The sequence below is a fragment of the Eulemur rufifrons genome, chromosome 1 (genome assembly GCF_041146395.1).
Source record: "Eulemur rufifrons isolate Redbay chromosome 1, OSU_ERuf_1, whole genome shotgun sequence".
Taxonomy (NCBI): Eukaryota; Metazoa; Chordata; class Mammalia; order Primates; family Lemuridae; genus Eulemur; species Eulemur rufifrons.
In genome coordinates, this window is record NC_090983.1 from 40,958,939 (window position 1) to 40,979,730 (window position 20,792).

Sequence of the window (20,792 nt, forward strand, 5' to 3'; positions counted from 1 at the left end):
ACACTCTATCCCTTCTGGCTTTATGGCCAGTGCTGACCACATCACACTGCATCTCTACAGTTTCTATGATTTCTTGTTTTTGTCTGAGCTTCTCTCAGGTGTCTAATACTGGCATTCTGGAAGTGGGACTATTTATTTTCCTGGAGGAAATTCCCTACTTTTAGTAGTAAAGGTAATAGTTCTGGGGACACTATTTGACTACCTAATACCCACCCACTATGGAAATCTAAATAAATTCTGATTTTCCCTGAAGGAAAAGTAAGTTCACTACTGCCAAACCATATTCAAACCCTGCCAATGGCGACTGGCAGAATACCACTGTTTTGTCCAATGTATTAATAGTTGGTTAAGTAATACATAGAGACACTGAAAACTGGTTATTCTTTTAGAATATTTTAAATGAGTCTGTGAGGAAGAGGACACTGGATGTATGAATCATTATATCTAATGATAATATGGAGCAATATACTTTGGCTTTATTTTTAAATATATTGTGTTTCCATAGAATCTGTTTATATCTTGTAGCTGTAGAGATCGTCCAGCGTCTCTACCAGTGTCATGGTGCAACGAAGAATGCTCTAGACCACAATCTCAGGCCAAAAGAGGAGGAGAGACTCTTTGTTTCAAAGAGCTCCTGTACCTCTCCAAACCTCTGTATTTATTGCAGAGAAAGGCATTTAAGGTCAAAGCAAAGAACATACAGAGAGAATGTTTGGAAAGAACATATAGATAAAAATCTCTGGTGCCAGTAAACACATTATTCTAAAGAAATCTAGTTAGTGATATGCAACATATCCATATTTATCTTGGGATTCCTTGTAACTCCTTAAGACTATAAAGAAAAGGGCAGGGACCCAACATCAGTCACAGTCCCATGCATTCCGAAGCCTGCTGTATGCTACTGGCTGATAAGCATTCATATCCCAAGTCCTGTTGCAGGACTGCCAGATTTCCACCTTCCTCACAGTCCCTTTACTCAGGCCTTTATGCCTTTTCTAATATCCTCTATAGTAGCCAGCAAAATTTTTCTTGTTTCTGAAACCTAGTGTCTTTCAAAACTATAGCTTGAAAAATAGTCCCAGCCCTGTGATTCTTAAGTCTAGGAAAAATGGCTAGGTAGGCCTTTGTAATGTCTGTGATGTTTTGCTCTTAAGGGGTATAGAGAGGGGCAAGAATTTATGATGATTGACCTGAATTCACAGGTAATAATTAAACTAGCCCTTGTGTTTTGAACCTGTTATTTGGCTAAATAAGCCATACTCATTTTTGCTTACTTGATTTACCTTAATTCTGTGATGTGCTTCAGTGAATCTTGGGGTCATTTTTAAAACATTTTGATTTATTTATATTTATAGATAGTACTTATTAAAAGAGCTATGGTTGGAGGACTTTTTATTTTGCTTTATTGGATAAATAGTATTAATACAATTAATAATTAGTACTTTTACTCATCACTTAATATAGATCAGTCATTAAACTATATGTTTCATATTTGTTACCTAGTTTCATTTCTACATATAATTTTTATTATCATCATCTTACAAATGAGGAAACAGAGTTAGAGAAGCAAAATAATTTCCCTCAAGTTTTATAATTGGTGCATGGCAGAGATGAGATTCAAATGCAGATCTGTTGTACTCCAAAAATCAATTTAAGGTACAATTATGATCATTCATAAAATATACCTTATCTACAGTAACAAAGTAAGAAAATATAAACAAACAGATGCAAGTAACATACGAAATGAGAATTCAAAAATTTTGAAAACTACCAGAAAGTATGAAATAACACATCATTGCAAATGAGAAAATAAATGTTATATTTTAAAAAATATTAAATCTAAGTTTTGATACTATTTTCCAGAAACAATATAGAAATATTCCAACTTCTGTTTAAATATCTTTGTTTTTGAAGTAGATTTCTGAAATACTAGAGTCTGAAATGAGTCAAACTTGTGTAATGTGATTCATAAATGAGCAATTCCTAAGGAAAATGTAAATGTGGCAATCAGACAATAATTTTATGGAATATGGTAAGCATGCACTTGAAAACCAGCACATATTTAGCAGCTTTTTTGAAATCTGATCTCATTCGTAAAACCAGAAAAAAATCCCCAGGTTTTTCTATGTCCTTAACCTCATAGGAGTCAATTTACCAGAAGAAAGCAACAGGAGGTAAGGCATCTCACCAACTATGTAATCCAGTAAATATATGACATTAAATAGCATGCGGTGGTCATGACACATAGTGAATAAATGTCCCAACACTCAGTCACTTCCAACTCTGCTCTCAGAGTACAGGCTGCCTAATTTGGAGAAAAGAAATGAAAACTTGGTTTTGTCTCAGACAAAAATTTAAAATCATAAGCAGTCTACGTGGTGTGTATGAGACATTACCACAATTTCCTGGTAGCTTTATGTGTAGCTGATAGGAAGGAATATGTGTCAATATTTTTAGCCACTTTTGACCTAAAAAGTGGCGATTCCATAATGATCAACCTAATACAAACATCAATTGGTCTATCATGTTGCCTTGTTACAAACAATCAAGAAGAGTATTGTTATTTTGAAATACAAAGTCTTTCTGTATTCTTATATATTTGCAATTAATGGATTAGTTAGTGGTGTTTAGAGGGAAAGTCTTAAAGTATAAATCAGAGTAAATTAATAATAATTTGTAAGATTTGACTCCAAATTATGGGTATTAGCATTAATTCCAAGAGATTGGAATTTTATTTTTTTATTTTGATTTTTTTATAGAGACAGGGATCTTACTATGTTGCCCAGCCTGGTCTCGAACTCCTGGCCTCAAGCGATCCTCCTGCCTCGGCCTCCCAAAGTACTGGGATTAGAGGGGTGAACAACTGTACCAGGCAGAGATTAGAATTTTAGAAGTAAGCAATCTCTTTTATTTGAAAGAATATAATTAAAGGGATATTTCATGTTTCAACTATCATATATACATCAATTTGTTATATAAATAATGATATGTTTAAAAAGATGTGAAAATGGCAAATTGGAAAACTGTGCTATAGATATTTAGAAGGGAATATTTCCCTTTTATGAGAATAATTTAATGCTAATAAAAATACTTTGCTAACATTTAAAATTATGTACTCTAGGAACCAAATATCATATTATTTAACAACTTATACGTAAAAGTAGAAAAGGCATGTGATAGAAAAATAAGTAAATTGAAAGATTATTTTCCTGTTGATCATCTCAGAGCCTCAGTAAGATTCACTGTTGTGTGGCCAATGCTTAATTTACTATAGTCAAAGGAATTAAAATCATAGAATAGCTTCCCCAGTCAAGGGTCATTTTCTGGAAATAATTAATGCTTTCAGCAGAGCATACCATAAATAGAGAAAAGACATGGATTAGGTAAAGATAACAATAACAATACACAACTTCAAAAAGTAAAAAATTAGGCCTATTCAACTGTTGCTCACAGGTCTTGCTTTGAAGAGTATAGGTGCATTGGATTTTAGTTTTTATGAATATTACTGTGTAGGTAGACCATGAACACTAGAAATATTTGAAAGGATAAATTGTAAAGCTTGAAAACAAAAATATATTTAAGATTAAAGTGCCATGATTCAATATTTAGTATTTTGTGTCTTTGGCATGAAATAATAACTCTATTTGGTGCAATTTCCCAAAGGTATGGATGAAGAAAAGTGACATTCATCAAGCACCTTATCAAGAAAGCTCTTTGCTTTTGTAGTAGGAAAAAACAAGTTACCTATAATTCTCTAGTGCTTTCTGTGGTTTGCTGAATGCTTTGCTAGGGGAAGGTCTGTGTAGTTAGAGCAGAGGCTGTGGCTGGGCTGCATTGTTCATGTAACCAAGGGTGGGATAATTAAGGTTGTAAGGGGAATGCCAGAGGAAGGAGGAGCACTTGCAAGGCTAAACTCAAGGTTAGGAGAAGATAGACCATGTGGCCCAAAGTCTGTGGGAAAGATTACAGACAGCTCTAAGTGAGATGCTATACTCTGTGTGATGTGAACCCCTGAGACCTTGTAAATCTTCAGTAAAAATACCCCAAGCATAATATGCTTGCTGTAAATGGATTTCCCGTGGATACTTGGGAAGGAGTCTAATTTGGTATCTAGTGTGGTACCAGAGTTAGCCTGAGTGAACAAGAGGATAATGTACATCTGGGTTATAACTTAATTGTCTTATCAGAATCTCACACTAATCTTAAGAAGTACATATTATTATTCTTTTTAAAAATATTTTTGTTGACAAAAATGGCACAAATTTATGTATACAAAGTGATGTATTGAAATATGTATACATTATAGAACAGCTAAATCAAACTATTTAACATACACATTGCCTCACATTTTTATCATTTTTTTTTTTTGTGGTGAGAACACTTAAAATATATTAACAACTATAGTTACGGTGTTGGGCAATAGATCTCTTGAACTTCTTCCTCCTATCTAAGTGAAATTTTGTATATTTTGACCTACATCTTCCCAATCCTCCCTTCCTCCCACAACCTCTGGGAACCACTGTTCTCCTCTGTGCATGTCTATGACTTCGACTTTTTTAGATTCCACATATAAGTGAGATCACATGGTATTTGTCCTTCTGTGCCTGGATTATGTCACCTAGTAAAATGTCCTCCAGGTTCATTGGTATTGTCGCAAATTGCAAATGACAGGATTTCCTTCTTTCTTTCTTTTTTTTTTTTAAGGCTGAATGGTATTCCATTTTGCATAAATACCACATTTTCTTTATCTATTTATCCCTTGATGGACACTTAGGTTGATTCCGTATCTTGGCTATGTGAATAGTGCTGCAATGGACATGGGAATGCAGTTGTCTCTTCAACATGCGGACTTCATTTCCTTTGGATATATGCCCAGTAGTGAGATTGCTGGATCATATGGTAGTTCTAGTTTTATTTTTTGAGGAATCTGCTTATTTTTTCCATAATAGCTGTATTAATTTACATTCCTACTAACAGTGTGCCAGGGCACCTTTATCTCCCCATCCCCAACACTTGTTATCTTTGGCATTTTTGATAATAGCCATCCAACAAATGTAACGTGATAGCTCATTAGTCTTAATTGCATTTGAGTAAACTAATGCCCAGAGAAATTAAGCGACAACCTGTGGAAGGCACATAGCCTGTCAAGTGGCAGTAAGTGATAAATTTTGTGTCAGATCTTACACATTCAAAACTTTCTATATTTTCTGTCATTATAATGCCTTTATCATATCAATTTGATTTTATATGAGACTTCACATGCAAAAGCATAACATATCGTTAGAGATCAGAAAATAACCAGTGTTTTGATCCACCTAGATTGAAATCTATGTTTCCTTATAATACTTTAAAGAAGAGCTATTTGAACCTTCTTCTGGTTTGTGGATGGTAGAGGAGAACCACCCAGTCATTTACAATGACATTCTTGGCAAAGAGGAAGTTATAATCATTTCACAAAATTGGTGGTCATGAGTAAAGGTTTTCTTCGTTTCTGAGATATCTATGCTACTTCTCCATGTCCATTCGCTGGTAGGGAATAACACTCAGCTCTTTTTAAATCCTCCATGTATTTTGTTGTCTTGTTTTGAGCTCCAGAGCTAAAATCTAGAAAACTTGAAGTATGATCACAGAAATGCCACTACATGATTAAATAGTTGGCAATTGAAATTTTAAGGAAAGTTTGGGACTATTCAATCTGGAGAAGAAAGTGTGAGGTGTGATTTATTAGCTCTATTCAAGTATAGAATTAGGTTTTTCCATACAAGAGAAAATGATCATCTGTTTTCTAACCACATTGTAGAAGAAATTATGGAAAGGGCTTAAGATTTAGGTTGGCCAAGAATTTTCTTGCAGTGAAAATGGTTAAGTATTGGATTTGATAACAGACCAAATCAATTGAATCTCTCATTACATTCCATTAAGCTAAAGCTAGACCTTAGTTTCAGAATTTCACAAAGTTTTAGGGACACAAGTGCTCATGTTGTTTAGTATCCTTACTGTATTTTACAAAGGTTTTGAGAGATTAAACACCTACTAAACAGCAAAGCTGAATCTAACACTCAAATCTGATTTATATAAAATTGTCTTTTTGGCCAAAAGCTACACAACTTCTCCATCTTCTCTGATGTAAAAGATACAATCAGTGGCTGTCTGGAAAGTATCCAGCCACATAACCATTCTTGTTCTATGGCTGGATACTTTCTGGATAGCCATTGTATATTTTTTAATGAAAAATTAAATTTATACAAAATAGCCAATAGCAGTGTCATTTTTTTCCCTACTTATTGTTTGTTAAAAAGAAGTGATTTGTCTTTTGATTTCTGGTAAAGTGCTTCTTTGTGTATTTTTCATAGTTTATTCCCAGAAAAAGCATATTGTTTCTGTATGTTCACTTACAGTTATGAAATTTCACTTATTTTAAACAATTCATTACCAGCAAAGTTACATTTGTCAAACATATGGAATTTCTCTGAACCTCAGACACACCAATTCTGATTGCTTCTTGCTTCTCAAATGCAGTATGTTTCTCTGAAAATTTTTTCTGAGGGAAGAGTATGCTGAATAGAATTTGCTCAGATGACTAATATAAAAATAGCGTGAGGTCTGGAAACAATTTAAACTCCTGCCACATATTCTGTAAAGCAGAGAAATGGTGCTGGAACTACTGACAATTTCAGGCAACAAAATGAAGTTTTATCCAAGGAGAAGAAATCTTAGAAATGAAATGCTACCATTTGTTTCTTGTGGAAACAATGCCAATTTTCTTAGAATTCTTAGTTTGGTGATTGTAATTCTGATTTAACAAAGAGGCCTTAGTAATGAAGAGCTTCCTTTACAATTTTTTTTAAAAAAATGCTGTGACCCAAAGGGTGTGGGAAAAACAAAGCCGGAACTCTATCTGAATACTATTTACTGAATGTAAAAAAATAGTGGATAATACGATTTTTAATGCCAGTTTGGGATAGGGAAACATATAAAGCCTCCATATGTGGAGATACATCTCTGTGCGAAATAGTCAATAAAGACAATATAGAAGGAATCCAAATGTATAAAAATATTTAATAAAAGTACAAATGACAAAAAGCCCAGTGCTTTTTGTCAACCAACAAAATATATAATATAATGGTCTTACCCTGGTCTTACCATCACCCACAAGAGATGGCCTACTTGATTTGATAGAATCATATTCATTGCTGGCCAAATGATTTTTAGTAAACTACTTATTTTTGACCCTTAAAGCATTTCTGTAAATATATATGTATATATGACACAAACATTGCCTGTTTCTGCCACGGCCTTGGTCTATTAGATGGAGTCAGCCTGCCCTTGTGAATCATGTAAAAGCCCAGACTTAGGCATCAATCCCCACTTGCTCTGAATTTTGTATCCTGGTTCCCCAATTCCCTGGAATTCTTATTCTATTGCTTTTTTAAAATGATGGGTAAATAACATGGAAATTAGTCGATTCCCTTTGATTCCTATATGCATTATTCCTATTTTCTTCCCCATCTCTTAGGCAAACATATCAATGTACTTAAGATGTATCTTTTCATTTTTATGTGTTTTTGCAAAATGTATATTTTGTGAATGTAGTTTTTATAAGTGAATATATAGTGATGGACACCCAGGTTGTCTCCAATTTACCAGTACTACATATTACAGTATAATAAACATTTTCAGAAATGTCATTATGTAACTGTCCAAGAATTTTTAGATATCATATCATAAATTCACCCTTTTATGGTATATAACTCAGTGTTTTTTAGTATGTACACAGAGTTCAAGCATCACCGATGTGTAATTTTAGAATATTTTCATCACCCCCAAAAGACACCCCTTTCCCATCAGCCCTATTTTCCCCTTACTCTTGTACTTGGCAACCGCTAATATACTTTCTATCTCTGTGTATTTGCCTATTATGGACAATTCATGGATGTAGAATCATATGATGTATGGCTTTTTGTATCTTCTGGCTTCTTTCACTTAACAGAAAAGTTTTCAAGGTGCATCCACGTGGTTGCATATATCTGTTCTTCATTTCTTTTTTATGGCCAAATAATATTCCATTGTATGGATACATCATATGAATATTTAGCCATTCATCACTTGATTGACATTTGGACTGTTTTTGCCTTTTGGATATTATTAATAATTGTGATATGAACACTCATATAGAAGTTTTCAATTCACATAGGAGTGGAATTTTGGGTCATGTGGTTACTCTACGTTTAACTATTTGAGGAACTGTTAGACTGTTTTTTGAAGAGGTTGCACCATTTTCATTCCTCCTAGTGGTGTGTGAGGGTTCCAATTTCTCCACTTCCTCACCAATACCTGTTATTGTTTGTCTTTTGATTCTAGTCATGCTAGTGTGTGTAAAGTGGTATCACACTGTGGTTTTGATTTCCTGGTAGCTAATGATATTAAGCATTTTTTAATATGTTTATTGACCATTTATATATCTTCTTTGGAAAAATGTCTATTCAGATTACTGTGGGTTGACTTGTGCCCCCTAAAAAGATATGTTGAAGTCCTGACCCTGGGTACCTTTGAATGTGACCTTATTGGAAATGGAGTCTTTGACGATGTAATTAAGATGAAATCATACTGGATTAGAATGGCCCCTAACCCAATGACTGGTGTCTTTATAAGAAGAGGGAGATGTGGGTACAGAACACACAGGGAGAATGTCATTTGATGATGGAAATTGGAATGGTGTATCTATAAGCCAAGGAACATAAAAGATTGCCAGCAACCATCAGAAGCTAGAAAGAGGCAAGGAAGGAGCCTCCTCTAGAGTCTTCAGAGAGACCATGGCTCTACTGATACCTTTGTTTAGGATTTCTAGGCCCTCAAACTGTGAAAGAGTAAGTATCAATAGTTTTAATGCATAAAGTTTGTGGTAATTTGGTAAATACATTTTTTCTTTTGTTGATTGTTCTTTTGGTGCCGTGTAAGAAATCATTGCCTGATCCAAGGTCATTATGATTTACTCCTATGTTTTCTAAAAGTTGTGTAGTTTTGCTCTTATACTTAGGTCTATGATTTATTTTGAATTAGTTTTTATATACATTCTTGGTTTCCCAGCGATTTTTGTAACATTTGGCCCTTTCCAACTGTTTTGAAGAGTATATCTATCTGCCGGCTCCCTCACGGTATTCAAGCAACTGGTACCAATCTAGCATATTGCTCTGTGCCACTGAGATTGCTTAAGTAAAAGATCAACTTTCTACCAGGTGTATTCTGATGCCTTTCTTTCACCTTTCAGCTTGTACAATAATTTAGCTAAGTAGAGAATTCTCTTTGGACAACATTTTTCCTTTGTACTTTGAAGAAGTTATTTTGTGAAAAATATTTTTTGTAGTTCACCTATCTTTTCTTTTTGATTGCTTTTAAGATTTTTGTCGTTTCAATTTTACTGAGGATATTTAGTCAGAATTTAAATTTTATTATTATTTTTCATGAGTCAAAGGATTCTTATCTTTTGTCTGTTTTTTATTGGGTTGTATATATATTTACCATATTGAAGCCCTCACATGGCCATTCCTGATTATAACCTATTTCTCTCTCCAGTTAACCACTATTCTGATTTTTACTGTAAATATCTCTTTGCTTTTCTTTATAGCTTTACCACTATGTATGTATTCTTAAATGGTATAGTTTAGTTTCTCTTGTTTTTGAATTTAATCATGTAACAAATATGCTTTTGAGTCTGCCTTCTATCAACATGATATTTATAAGGTTTATCTATGTTGCTTCAAATAACTGTAGTTTGTTCATTTTAATGACTGTACAGTATACCATTGTATAAATATAGTACTAATAATTTATCAGTTTTTACCATTAATGGGCATTGGAGTTGTTTCTGAATTTGAGCTATTAAAACTTTGCTGCTCTGGAGCATTCTTATATACATATCCTGATGTACACGTAGAGTATGCAAACCTTTTATCAGTTATATGATTTTTAAATAAATTTGCCTACTGTGGCTTGCCTTTTAATTTTTTTTAGTGATTGTAATAATTATTAATTTTATAGTTTATATCTTTGTGTTTCATATAAGAAAGTACAGTGAAGTCAGAAGTAAGTTCTATAATTTTTCTAGAATTAAAAAATTACTTTTCTCTTTTAAACTGTCAATATAAAATGGTTTATTTCCACCCACAGCTCTGCAATGCTCCCTCTTTCATATATAAAGTTTTTATGTATGGGCAAATTTGTTATTGGGTTCTCCATTTTGTTCCATTGCTTCATTGTTTTTCCCTGAACCAATACCTAAATATCTTTATTATTTTGTGTGAATTTTTGAATTAACTTTTTAATTTATACAGAAAACACTTCTATGAGATTTTGATTGGAATGATGTTAAACATTTATGTCATCTGAAAATAGACATGGTTGTAATATTGAGTTTTCTTTTTAATGACCATACTAAATTTCCCCAATTACTTAGGTTTTCTTTAATGAATTTCAATAAAATTTTGCTTTTCTATGTTTAGACATGTTTAGATACACAAATACTTATCGTTGTGTTATGATTTTATAACATGATTCTTGGAGCTCTTTTATATATTTTGTTATATTTTATTTTCCTTTTTTTGTATTTTTTTGCTATTATAAATTGTATCTTATAAAAATATTTTCTATCTATGTATAACTGGTGTAGGAATGCAAGTGATTTTTTGCATACTTAATTTAAAACATCTTTCTATTATTGACTTTTAATTTACTCTCCTTATAGTCAGAGAACATAGTTTGCATGATTCCAATTATTTGAAGTTGAAAGTACAGTCATGCATCACTAAATGATGGGGGTATGTTCTGAGAAATGTATCATTAAGTGATTTTGTCATTGTGTAAACATCATAGAGTGTAATTACACAAAGCTAGATGGTATAGCCTACATCACACCTAGGTTATGTGATATAGCCTGTTGCTTCTAAGTTCTACAAACCTGTACAGCATGCTACTGTATTGAATATTGTAGGCAATCGTAACACAGTGGTATTTGTGTATCTAAACATATCTAAACATAGAAAAGGTAAAGTAGAATTATGGTATACAAATGGTACACATGTATAGGGCACGTACAATGAATGGAGCTTGCAAGACTGGAAGTTGCTCTGGGTGAGGTCAGTTAGCGAGGGGTGGGGGAATGTGAAGGCCTAAGACATTACTGTATACTTTCATATGACTGGCAACACAGGTTTGTTTACACCAGCATCACCACAAACACATGAGTAATGCATTGTCCTATTTTATTAGGATGGCTACATAACTAGGTGAAAGGGATTTTTCAGCTCCACTATAATTTTATGGGACCACCGTTGTATACGTGGACCATTGTTGACCTAAACTTTTTTTTTTTTTTTGCAGCATATGACTGTATTTGTAATGGCACACATAAGTTCTGTTATAACCTCCCCAGAGGAACCACTCCATGTCTCTCCTTACATCCAGTATGGCTTTAAAGGTGCTTAGGTGTCTCTACCTAGATCTGTGGTTCTAAAGGCTGGGGGTGAAGGATGGGATACTGCTCTCTGGGGAATCTTGGATATTTGTAAGAGCATTTTTTGTTACAACAATTGGAACTGTCAGTTAGTGGCTGGAAAATATAGATGCTTCATTTCCTGCAATGCAGGGAAGAATTGTCCCACATTCTGCTTGACTTAAATGTCTTGCAAACATTCATGTAAGTGAAAAATCTATTTGCAATTATTTGAGCTTAGAAACATTTGTAGATGTTGAATATAAAAAATCTGCAATAATCAAGTGAATATTTATCTGCATTAAATCTATATGCAAGCACAAACTATTTTCTGAACAGTTTTAATATAAAATAAATTTCTCTGGAATGCAACTGCCAACTACATTCAATTTGATAACAATTATTTAACCTTTATATGTAGATGTTGTATATAAAAAATTAGCAATTATCATGTGAACATTAATCTGTATTAAATCTGTATAAATCTATATTGGTTATGAGAAGGTAAAAAATCTTATTCCTTCTGTCATCTAGTGTAGTCATGGTTGAGCATTTACATATTGAAATGCTTATTTTATTTTAAATTCCTTTAAAATTTTTTGTTTGCATTGGAAATCAGATGTTACATTGTTTTGTTCAAATTAGGTATGCATGTAAGTTACATTTTCTAAGAATTTCATTCCATGATAGTACAAGAATGTTAAAAAATATTTTTTATAAATATTGAATCACTGAACCAGAGTTTAGAATCAATTAACCAGAGTCTAGAATCATTTATTTAAACAGAGAAACAGTTGGTGAACCATAAATGATGTTTCTCTTCGTAAACGGTTTTAATGTTTCAAAAAATTCCACAAATACAGTGGACTAAGGTTGTCAATAATATTATGGTTTTCTACAAAAGAATTAAAAAAAAAATCTTTGTTTTAATAAGAGAATGGTAAGGGTGTGTGTGTGTGTATGTGTGTGTGTGTGTGTGTGTGTGTGTTTATAATGGAAGGATTAAGAAAACAAAGCTTTCAGAGAAAAAAACTAAAGGTAGAGTTTGGAAGTTTGGAAGTTTGGAAGTTTGGACAGGTGGTGTGTTTTTTTCCTTTGGAGCTTAAATTTGTTGCTGCTAATATTTTCCTTTTCAACTAGAAGGCTAGATGGGAACGTATCCAAAGAAATGGAATAGTTTTAAATTATTTGTATGTAATCTTACTTAAAGAGTCAGCAAATTTGGATGAGAATTCTTATTTTAAAATTATCTTTTGAATTTGTAGTTCATTAGAAATTGAGGTTAAACCATTTAACAAATTCTTAGGAAGTAATATTAGTCAAACAATAATGGAAAATAATTCTTTATATTGTTATTAAGATTGCCATTAATTATGATGCTCTTGGTTTTCATGCTTTAGGATTATATTTGAAGATTCTTTACTTTTGTACCTCCCTTTATTTGGAATTGCTTACCTCTTCTTCTAACTCCACCTTTTAGATTCTTTGTTTAGTCTGTTGCTATAGCAGTCACTACTGTGCTTCCTAATATTTGGCTGGAAGGTCAAACTTCCGCTCTAGGTGATAGACATGGCAATTCTGCCCCAGCAGCTAGCCAAAATAAAGGATGGTGTGAATGGATAGAAGGATCGTTGCACTCTACCCCAAATTCTGTGTGAGTGTGAGCTTCACGTATTACAAATTGAAAGAACAGGAAATCTAATCTGGGTCATGAAGCCAACTGTAAAAAGTAGTTACTGACTCTTAGAATTGAGACCAAGAACTAGCTACCAGACGTCTGATTCATGCACATTGTATGATGGAGGAGATAGACTTTTATGATTCACATTTTTCCTGACCAACTGCCAACTCTCTTCTGACTGACTGACCAAATGTCAAATATCCTTTGGAGGTTTTCCTGGTGTTTTAGTCAATCTGTATATCTCATTAGTTTTCTAACAGTTTTTCCAGAACTTCTTTTGTATTTACTTTTCCATTATTTTCTGAAAAGTTTTTGAGAGCATACTTTACTTAAGATATTATTTTTAACATGTGTATGTAGATATCAGAGTCATTTTGCTTAAAAATATAATTTCAATGAGGGATGTATAACTTGATGGCAACATCTTGATGTTTTCAGCATTAATTCTTATTAATATAAATTAATTAGAAATAATAGGAATATGGAAGATGCTAGATGGATTCTGTGTGATTATATTGATTGTGAATTATATTGAGCATATTTTTATTCTTAGTAATTTTGTATAGAAAAGTTTGGGTGAAGTGTCTGTCAGATTAGAGGAATTTAATGGATTTAAAAATAATTAGAAAAATTGTTATAGTGAAATAAATATCAAATATAGATATGTTAATGTTTCAGGGAATATGAATATCTCCATGTGTCTGATCTGAACTCTTGTTTCTGGCAACCTTAAATTCAAATCACTGAAAGCACACAAATATCTGGTCTATTTTAAAATATTTCATGGAAGGAGAATAATAATATCACTTAGTAATGTGGTATCATATTTTAGAAAGTTCATTGGATGGAAGATTTTCCTTTTATATAACCTGAATTCCTACTACTGTAATGTAACTTCCCTTTTACAGATTCCAAATGGAGAACATCTGGTCACCATCTTTCTTTCTGTCTTTTACTTTTTGCCAAATGCCATGAACAGAACCCTCTCCTCTGACCTTTACTATTCAGATATGACCCTTAGAAAAGTCCTCCTTTATTTTTGTCTGTGGTGGGGGGCACAGTGCACAGGCAGTAGATTCTTTGTTTACCTTAGCCTCATTGGATGCATTTTTCTGCCTTTGCTAGATTCAGCTCCCAAGAGCTGGGCCTACTGATTTTCATACCATAAATTTTAGCCCTGTGCCACTTTCTAGAATAAATAGGACACTCAGAAGGTGGTAATAAACAGACTCAGCTTCCTGTAAAGGCTGACTCTATTAATTATCCTTCCCGTTCTAGAAACTGGGACCTCTCTCTGGTCACTGGGCTATCTAAATGGTCTTAGTTGCCAACTAGACCTGCCATTTGCTGGCCACTGTGCTCCCAGGTTACCTTATTAAGACATTATCTCTCTTTGCTACAGGTTTTGAATTGAAGTCTGTGGATGACTTTCTGGGAAGCTGTGATTCCCTTGAAATTAACCATAAAATATTGCATACATGCATTTTTTCCCTGAGACTTTATAACTTGTAGCAGTTTCTCAAAGAGGAATGTAATACAACAAAGTTCAAAAACAACTTACATTTTAAAGATGTACACTGAAAGATATAGAAGCACAATATAATGATGTCTTTGGTCAATATACAATAAAATTAAAGAAATAAGTACTTTCCTTGCTTCTATATGTTCTTATGTCTAGCACTGAGCATCTCTGATAACCTGCCTTGCCCTCTTCTGTCTCTTCTCTATGTGGATAGGTAGTAACTGGGACTTCAGCCCAGTTACCAAGGTCTTGTGGCCCCGGTATATTCTGCCCAGAAGATGACTACCACCCTTTCTGGCTTCCCAAACGTAGTGGAATTCTCTCCCTGATAGGGACCCTGATCTTCACTTAGAAATGCTGTTAACAATAGAGGAATTTCCAGTTTGCTTCCCAAGCCTCCAACACTCTGTGTGGTCAGTTACTGTAGCCAAATATCTCCTGGTATCTGTGTCTACTTAATGGGTAAATCTTATGTCAGGTTCCAACTTCTTCTGTCACCACATCAGCTTGTGAGATCATTTGCCAAGTATGAAGATGTGAAATATGAAAATCTGGGTCTCTTCTTAGTCTTTTCTTCTCATGTCAAGTTTGTTATTATAATTAGGGAAGAAATATACAGATATGGAATAATTAAGTATATGGGTAATCATATTTCCTAAAGTTAAAAAAGGGATAAAGTCTGAAACTTGGTCTAAATTTGGGACAAGTAAATTAGAATTGAGGCTCCTTTGGAAAATTGGTGACATATGGTTACCATAGTGAAGTAGAACAATCACACTGTTACTATGTGAGGTTAAAAATAACCTTGGAAAATTGAGACTTGAATGAATATTACTATAAGACTATGTAAATGGAAAATCTTAGAATGGCATATAGCACTCAGTCACATTATTTTATTTCGCATTTTGAGAGGGAAATAAATACGCATTTTTTGCTTGGATAATTATCTCCTGGTACACTTTTTTTTCTTTGTCTAGCAACTGTTCTGCCACCAAAGGCATTTCTGGGCTAGAGTGAACCGAGGGTTTATTACAGATTACTTGGCTGAGGTGTGTAAAGGGTGAATGGAAGTCACAATTCACTCTTTTCCTACTCAGATATAATTTAGTTCTCTGATCTGCCAATCTGCTCTTTTAAGATATTGGGAAGAAGAGGTACAGGATAAGATTTGAATTGTCCTAATATAGACAGGAATATTGGACCTCGAAGAAGTCTTAGAGAGCATTTGGTCAAGCTTTTCAGCTGAGAAAATGGGTCCAGTTTTGGCAGGTGTTTGCCCTGGCTCGTTCAGCCATCAGAGCTGAGGTTGCCACCTGGTTCTCCTGGCTCCTGGATGCATGCTCTTCCCATTCCGCACTACTGCACCCTGGTCACTTGGCTATTTTCTGGGCTATTGCAGCTCCCTGTCTTCTTCCAGTGAAAGACAAATAAAATCCCAAATATGAATGAAAGAAAGAATCCTTCTGACATTATAAATCTCCCCCACAGACTCAAACACATGGCACATTCCTTTCAATCTTTCATTTTAAGGGTAGGATTTAGTTAAGAAACTATATAATTGCATTCTTTTAGCAGTTCTGCGACCAGAATTACCATGTTAAGCAAAAATAGGACACTTTCACTTTTTACTGAATTAGTTATAATCTTCTGTTTCCTCTAAAATGATCAGGTGTCTTTAGCTAGGACGTCCATTAGGAGAGAAAGGTCATTTGAAATTATGGAGAAAAAGCAACAATGTAAATAAATTATTTTGGATACCAAATTATACACTGTAGGGTAGTTATCAGCACAAAAATTTTAGTTTTTATGAACCAGTGGAAGAAAATATGAGGCAAATGACTACCCAAAGTTTGTAGCATTCTCAATGAAATCATCTAGAACCATACTTTTGCACTGACAGAAATTAACTTCACAACCGAAATAATAATTAACCCAATAGAACTGACTTTCCCAACAAACTTATTATAAATATACTTATCTCATAGCAAAAGGGATTAAGTGTATTTTAATAAGAGAGAGTATTGTATAACAAAAAAACCTTTTCATTGGATAAGATAAATATATACTTCTCCATATGAGGTTATATTATATTTGGAAGTTTGCTTTTAAACTATATTTTGTGGTGGCTGTTAATGCATGGTAATTGCTGTGAGGGCAGGGGTAACCATTATCTTATTTTTCTCTCTATTCCTAGGACATGGTTAATTTCTGTGCATATTATACATGTTAAAGGTGTTTAACATATTGAATGCCACACTAGAAAAAAATTTTTTTCCTTGGGGTCATGATGTTTTATTACAAAAATAGAATACAAAATTTGAAAACAAATGATCCTTTTTAATTTAATGAAGAATTTGTTATTTTTTATTATTTTCTGTGCATGAAAAATAGTTCTTGTGGTTCCCAAGGTGAAGAGACATGTGAGTTACATATGCTTCATGAGGCCCCAGGTTCAAAACTAGCATGGGTTAAATACAATTCACATGGCAGTTAATGTGTTAATCGAAAATGATGACACTCCTTACTGCATATGAGGTGATAAACATTACATCTAGGTATGATATTGACATTTTTGCACTTTGCATTCTAATTCAGAAAGGCAAAATCTGTTTTACAGCCACATACTAGTATTAAATTTGACTATGTATTAAAGCTCAGATCATACTGTCTATATATTAAGAAAGATGATATATCTTAAAATAAAATATTAATATCAAATAATTGAAGAGATCTACATATCTTGATGTTTACATCATTTTTAAATTTCAGAATCTCATGAGTTATTTAATCAGTGAATCATCGTATAACAATAAGAATTTAAACTTTCACAGTTTGCCAAGACTAGAAAATCTTCTGTAAAAGACATCTTCTAGAAACCAAGAAGTCCTGTTTAAAAATCCCAACCCTGGAATGGCAAGCACTGTGGGGACAAATTGGTTCTCTCATACCTTGCTGTACACACATTATACAACCTCATGGAGGACAATTTAGCAATATCTACTAAAATTGTGAATATACATGTAGCATTTTATTCTGTGTGCTTGGACTACTGATAAGTGGATATACATGTGAAATGAGGTCTGTACAAGTAACTAACTATAGTATCATTTATAATAGGAAAGCTTGCAAATAACTTATATTTCCAACAGTAATAGCCTGATTAAATAATTTATGATGCCTCCTTCAAATGGGATACTATGCAAGTATAAAAAATATTTAGGACAGTCTTTTCTGATTTTGGAAAAATTTTGGAAAAATCTCCAAATTTTTCTAATTTTAAACTCTTAAATTAGCCAGTTTTAGCCACACAGTTATAGTCAGCTGTGGACAACTTGCATCCTAGAGAAGCTGAGGATAACAGACCTTCTCCAAAAGTCAGGTGCTCTCCCAAAGGATCAGGAAGAGAGATGAGCAGAACTTCTGTGTGCCTGGTTTCTCCTTTGAAATTCACCAATCTGGTAAGTCATTTCTCTACCTTGTGAGAAGAGATGCCTGGGTACTACTGCTAGTGGCCTTCAATCTACCAGGAAGAAAGCAGCATGGGAGGGAATAAGTATCTTCTAAGACATATCCCATCTTCCTATTTCCTATATTTTGTCCCTCCAATCTATTTGGTGTGTTGTCAAAGAGCAGTGCTCTCCAAACACAGGCTTATTTATTCAATCTCTTTCCATAAGAAGCTATGGAAATTTCTTGTTGCCTACAAAAATGAAATGAAAAAATCCTTTTGAAAAGTTTCTGTTCATGTCCTTTGCTCACTTTTTGAACCTAAACATTTGTACCCGTGTAATATGCTGAAATAAAAAAATTAAAAATTAAAAAATATAAAATAATACAAAAAAAGAGAAAACATTATAGAAAAAAAAAAATCCTTAAATTTGCCTTGTAGGCTTTCTAGACAGGAAGGCAAGATTGAATTTCAGTCCCTGTTGAATCCTCAGTAGGAGTACACTACCTGGGATATAACAGGCAAAAACAGATACATCTGAATGTATAGTAAATACTAACACACAAATGCTGAAAGTCAGAACTATTCTCTAATCATCTTAAAAGCCCCACTCCTATGCTAAGCCTCCACACACTCTGGCCATTCCAGTGGTCAGGCCCTGCATCCTCAAATCATACTTTTAAGGCATGATGTTCCAGAGAATGGAATATTCTTTCATCTCTTTTCTATCACAGTCTTACTGATTTTTCCCCACTGGGATGTGCCTTTATTTTATTATTTTATTTTTAATTATTGTGGGTACATAATAGTTATATATTTTTATAGAGTACATGTGATGTTTTGATACAAGCATACAGTGTGAATTAATCAAATCAGGATAATTGGGGTATCCAGCACCTGAGGCATTTATCATTTCTTTGTGTTAGGAACATTCCAATTCCATTTTTTTAAGTTATCTTGAAGTATACCCTAACTTATTGTTGATTATAATCACTTTGTTGTGCTATGAAATATTATTCATTTTTCAAGGTACTCAAGTGCCACCTTCTTTATGATACATTCACTTATTCCCTTCATCAAGATGAATAGTTCTTCTCACTTGACTCTTATAACATGTTTGTGGTTAATTTTAGTTCTTATGTCATTCCACCTTACCTTACAGTTAGATATTTTCATGTCTATTTTACCCATTAGATTATAAGCTCCTTGAGGGGACTTTTTAAAATTGTATACAGTATCTAGCATTGGAATCGACCTACAGTGTGAATTAATAAATATCTATCAAATTGAATCATGCCCAACTTAAAAGAGTGTTTGTTTAGATGACAGTCAACATTTTCATGTACAAATAATTATTTTATCATGGGAAATATAAATTTAATTTGTTTTGTAAGAATACTGACATTTTTCAAGCAGTCATCCAAATAATAGTGGGTTTCAGAAAAGAATTCCAAAATCAAAGGGATTTTTGGTTTTGGTGTTGGGGAAGAGAAAGTGGCCATTTGGATAGAGAAAAGTAAAAGTACAGATGGTTTTAAAATTACCCTATAAATTTTATTGTACATTGGAAAGAATGTTGAATGACTATATAAATTTTACTGTTTTAATAATTAATTGGGGAGTACACATTTTTGATTTGCATGGAATTTATATTTGAACTAGATTTTTAATATGCTTGGATTTTAACTGTTTTGAATTAACCCAATCACACATTCCATTAATCAATATTTGGGATTTATGTTTGGATTCTGAGACTCACATCAATCAAAAGTCTTTGAATCAGAGGCACATGTTTCTAATAGGTGGGAAGGAACCTTGCTAGCCTGTTTTCTGACTGGCAGAAGGGGAAGTGATAGATGGCTTTTGCTGTCTATGTCCCCCCGTAAGGTCTATCCCGTGAGAAGGGATATAAGATAGAGTGTGCAGATACTTATTTGAGTGTCTGATAAATAAATATAACAACTGTCTATGGATAGCAGAACAGAGGTTATAAGATACAGAATGATTATGGTGTCTTTGGAATGAAAAAGCATGTATGTACTAATGCTTTCAAATGACAGGAGTTTTGTTCCTAGGTTAAGCAAGAATATGTGAAGTGGTTTGCTTCCCAAATTGGCCCCAGGCTCACGGTTTTCCTGGCATCCCTCAACAGCATTTGCTTCGAATGCTTCGGAATCTTGTCTTTTGGCTCTTGGTGACAGGCCAAGGCAGCCTGATTCTGGTGTAATGTCAGGGTGAATGTTCTGTGCCACAGGGCCTGGAGTGGCTGCAGCTAGGGCAGGCTGCCAGGGGCCCAGGCAGGAGCACAATACCAGATTGCAGAAAAAGTGACCATGGGGCTGCTGTCTGCCCTGAGCATGCTCAGGCAGGTTTCCCTCTTTCCCATCCCCCAGACTTGGAAATATGTTTGGCACATGTGTTTGGCTGGCTGCTCTCCCAAGACATTTTAAAGCCCTGCCCAGGATCCTTTAGTGGAACAGTGGTGCTGGTTTAGATCATTGGCCATAGCAGCCTTGAGTTGCCAAACTATGTTAAGCCAACCAATATTTACACCGTTCGAAACTGCTGTTTGTGAAACATTCAGATGGCTTCCCACACAAGGAAATGTGATGTGACTCAAACAGGATAAACAGTTATCATCTCTGTTAAATTA